At 41.9% G+C, this 5,040-nt stretch overlaps 1 long non-coding RNA gene across 1 annotated transcript; it reads right to left on the bottom strand.

Annotated features, from left to right (window-relative positions):
- Positions 1–62: 62 nt before the first annotated feature.
- Positions 63–1,690, bottom strand: LOC306749101. Its single transcript, XR_013771176.1, has 3 exons — positions 1,638–1,690; positions 841–913; positions 63–739 (listed from the first exon to the last, which is right to left on the bottom strand). It is a non-coding gene; the product is annotated as an uncharacterized lncRNA (long non-coding RNA).
- Positions 1,691–5,040: the final 3,350 nt, after the last annotated feature.

Genomic DNA, 5,040 nt, shown 5'->3' with positions numbered 1-5,040 from the left:
AATAATGAATGTTCTCTAACTAAGGCCTTGAACAAATATTAAAGTAACGAGTGACAACTTCATAACTTTGCCAAACCTTTATTGGGAACCACATTATATAATCAATGATGCGACAGACAACACATTAGCTCATAGGCAGACGCTCTGATTGGCCTCTGGTTGGATCTCTACAGAATCCTCCCATCATAGACGTCCTCCAGGACGGTCCAGTGTGGTTTCTGACTAACAGTACCAACCACACCATCATCCATCCACACACACACACACACACACAGCTTAATAAATTAGCACACATGATTATTTACAGATTCTTAAACCTTCAAATTAATCCTTCAATTTGATCTCACTTTACAAAACAAGATCTGCACTCAGAGCCTTCAGCTGCAGGCGTGAAGTCCGTGTGCCAGCGTTGCCGCAACTACCGAAAATAGACTGATTTTGTTGATGAGGGCAGAGGAGGTGCTATTGCTGGCGGTGGTATTGGATAGGGATGTTGTTACGGTTGTTGCTGCCATGGTTGTGGTTGCTGCCATGGTTGTGGTTGCTGCCATGGTTGTGGTTGCTGCCATGGTTGTGGTTGCTGCCATGGTTGTGGTTGCTGCCATGGTTGTGGTTGCTGCCATGGTTGTGGTTGCTGCAGTAGTTGTGGTTGCTGCAGGAGTTGTGGTTGCTGCAGGAGTTGTGGTTGCTGCAGTAGTTGTAGTTGCTGCAGTAGTTGTGTTTTGTGCGTTGCTGGAGACTGTTTTGAGCAGAATGTGTTTGATCAGTGTCACATTAATAGCACAGTAATAACACAGTAATAACACATTCCTCTGTATGGACAGTGAAGGTTTCTCTTACCAGCCAACAGAAGCAGGATGGCACAAATCTTTGCAATCATGGTTCTGCAGTCGTGATTTCTCTTTTCTGATCTCTGGAAAACACAATTGTTCATTTTAATCTGACAGATAGTTATTAACAATTGAAGCCTTTAATAACACACCTTCAGGTTCCACCCTGCTAGTTACTGACTAATGACTCTACTTTTATTCTTTGACTAATAATTAAAACCATTACTAAATATTGTTACGCCCGACTAATCGGTGACGATCCTCAATAATGACTATACTAATTAAATGTGTGCACATTATTGTTTATCACTTTACTAACGTTTACGTTGAAAAGGCAAATAGATGGTTTCATTAGTTGCTAAATAAAAAGTAGTATTTGTTAGATAGTAACTATATGATGGTAAACTTTATTTAGAGAACACTTTTTATACTCGCAGTGCAGCTCAAAATGCTTCACATTAAATTGTATAAAAGACATTTTCAACAAATATCTACATTTAAAGGTGAAATAAATGAATTTTAAAGATAGAATTATATTCTATCTTTAAATTAATTATTACAAGTATGTGTTATAACAATACAAAAACACTCTATATATATAGAGAGAGAGAGAGAGAGAGAGAGAGAGAGAGAGAGAGAGAGATGTACTGTAACGTTGAAAACTCTCTTGTATGTGTTGATTAATGCAGCATAAAGAGTTGAGAAATCCTGAAATAACTGTAAATATACCCAAAATGGTACCCAATATACACAAAAAAACAGAAAAAAATTGATTGATATTTAGTTAAAATAATAAGAACTACTCACGGGTTGAGTGTCTGCTGGAAGGCGTCCGCTGCAGGATGAAGTGATGAAGTGATGAAGTGGTGAAGAGTTGTGACTTCAGCTGGTCCTTTTATGCCATGAGATGCTGCCATCAGGACGCCTCCATCAGCGCCAGCACAAAGGACTGACCAGTCAAACCAGTCAAACCAGTCAAACCAGTCAAACCAGTCAACCGGCATGACGCGTCCCTCCGTCAGGAGAGTGAGTCACGAGAGAGACATCTTCAAACGCCTTGAAGAGCGTCATGGCGTCACGTTGTAAAGCCACGGGTTCTTCATCTCCACGGCGTTTCTCTTTGTTTGCATTCACTTCTTTTCCACATCTCTGGTCACATGATCCCAATTCCACTGGAGACGTCACCAAGCAGGAGAAATACTAGTTCAATAAGGGTTCAATACATGCAAATATAATGTTTATTATCAAGGGAGAGGGAAAAGAAGTAAGAAGACAGATCAACTTATCCTCATTTACATACAATAAAGTACAAATATAGAGATATATTTATATATAAAGTAAGAGAGAGGAGAGAGAGAGGAGAGAGAGGAGAGAGAGAGAGGAGAGAGAGGAGAGAGGAGAAAGAGGAGAGAGAGAGGGGAGAGAGAGGAGAGAGAGAGGAGAGAGAGAGGAGAGAGAGAGAGGAGAGAGGAGAGAGAGGAGAGAGAGGAGAGAGAGGAGAGAGAGAGGAGAGAGAGGAGAGAGGAGAAAGGAGAGAGGAGAAAGGAGAGAGGAGAGAGAGGAGAGGAGAAAGGAGAAAGGAGAGAGGAGGAAGGAGAGAGGAGAGAGGAGAAAGGAGAAAGGAGAGAGGAGAGAGGAGAGAGGAGAAAGGAGAGAGGAGAGAGGAGAGAGGAAAAAGGAGAAAGGAGAGAGGAGAGAGGAAAAAGGAGAAAGGAGAGAGGAGAAAGGAGAAAGGAGAGAGGAGAGACTGTAAAGCTCTCTGACAGGAATTCATTCAATTTTGGGCCATAAAAAATGTAATGAAATTGAATTAAGGTGAAAGACCTCGTATGCAGAGCTCAGCGTAACTGGAGACATGAACCAGTACATCAACCAGTACATCAACCAGTACATGGACCAGTACATCAACCAGTACATCAACCAGTACATCAACCAGTACATCAACCAGTACATCAACCAGTACATCAACCAGTACATGGACCAGTACATCAACCAGTACATCAACCAGTACATCAACCAGTACATCAACCAGTACATGGACCAGTACATGGACCAGTATATGAACCAGTACATGGACCAGTACATCAACCAGTACATGGACCAGTACATCAACCAGTACATCAACCAGTACATCAACCAGTACATGGACGAGTACATGGACCAGTACATGGACCAGTACATCAACCAGTACATGGACCAGTACATCAACCAGTACATCAACCAGTACATCAACCAGTACATGGACCAGTACATCAACCAGTACATCAACCAGTACATAAACCAGTACATGGACCAGTACATGAACCAGTACATGAACCAGTACATCGACCAGTACATGGACCAGTATATGAACTAGTACATGGACCAGTACATCAACCAGTACATCAACCAGTACATGGACCAGTACATCAACCAGTACATGGACCAGTACATGGACCAGTACATCAACCAGTACATGGACCAGTACATGGACCAGTACATGGACCAGTACATCAACCAGTACATGAACCAGTACATGGGCCCGTACATGGGCCAGTACATCAACCAGTACATCAACCAGTATATAAACCAGTACATGGACCAGTACATGAACCAGTACATGAACCAGTACATCAACCAGTACATGGACCAGTATATGAACCAGTACATGGACCAGTACATGGACCAGTACATGGACCAGTAAGCGTGAGATAAAAGTTGAGTCGCTCCAGAGAAATGACACATCTCACAACAATGTGAAATATGTAATACTATGGTGCATCTGTTCCTCGGTCTGTTCTTTAAATAGTTCTAAAGAAAGGTCTTAAGGAACGTCTTGGTCAGATTCATGACGTGTTCTATAGCAACAGAGTGTTCTATAGAGATTAATCATGTCATCATTGTAATCATCAAATTATGAATCATATCGTCCTCGCATTGTGAAGTGTCACTTGATCATAATTAGCATCTGCCGATCCCCATGAACGCATCGTGTTCACACCCTGAAGCTGAACAACGAGTTCAGCGCAAAATGACCAGAACAAAATCACTGGACCAAAGTTCATCAGAAAAATCAATAAGCAAGTAAAAGTTATGAATAGTAAATGTATGTAATATATGTTGAAATAGAAAGAGTGTCTGAAATAAAGTTTCTAATTGTAGAGATGGATCATGAATGATGTTGTAAACCACATGGATAATAATAATACTAATAATAATGAAGGGATTATAACAAACCAGATGATGATGACCGTGCATGATAACCTGAACACGGGGATGTTTGGGTTCTGTTCCCCAGACTGTGTTCCCCAGCTGATGCATGCTGGGTAATGAAGAGAAGAAGACATTGGGCTGTAAATGTTTAGCGGTCGCTCTTCTTCTCTTTGACACGTTGCCATGAGCGTTGTCGCAACCCGGCTCAGAGACGGCGGACAGGAAGACGTTTACCGTTAACCACATGAGCCAAGGCGAGTGAAGTGGAGCTATGAAGTGGAGCTATGAAGTGGAGCTATGAAGTGGAGCTATGAAGTGGAGCTATGAAGTGGAGCTATGAGTTATCATGAGTGAGGCGTGTGTGTGATGAGTGTCTCAAAGGAACAGAACTAAGACACAAGGATCTCCTCCCTCAGTCTCAGGTGATGACGCTCCAATCAGCACCGGACACAGAAACTAACGTTTAATGTTTCAAAGGATTTCAAAAATACAACAAAGTAAAGTTTGTGTGTATATATAATGACTATATATAACACTTTATGAGCTGTGATATTAAATAGCGGCTCCAGACACATCTTTTTGGGGGGGAAAAAGGTCAAAAGGTCTTTCTGCTGGTTCTCTGCTGAAGGTGTGGTGGCAACACACATAGCAACTCACAGAGCAACTAAAGAAGACATGAAGGCTCAGTGACCAAGAAGGTTGCTGACGTCTTGTCAGGAGAATAAACAAACAGGTTTACAGTAACATCATGAACATCGCCACTCAGGGAAATAACCACCAACGTCACATCTGAACAGAATGTCCCTCAACAGGTTTCTACACGTTGTAAAGATAGATATGATGAGATATTAAAGGTTGTGGACACGCCTTCCCAAGACAAAGACCATCAACGTAGGTCCTTGTTGGTGAAGTGATGTCATCTCAGCTGCTTTGAGCTATAAGAGCTGCTACCTGTTCAGTGGAGGACGTCACCTGTTGCTCACGTGATGATAAATAAACAGCTGAGAGAATTGTTTGT

Source organism: Taurulus bubalis (genome assembly GCF_910589615.1).
Source record: "Taurulus bubalis genome assembly, chromosome: 16".
NCBI lineage: Eukaryota > Metazoa > Chordata > Actinopteri > Perciformes > Cottidae > Taurulus > Taurulus bubalis.
This window is presented reverse-complemented; position numbering and strand designations above follow the sequence as displayed.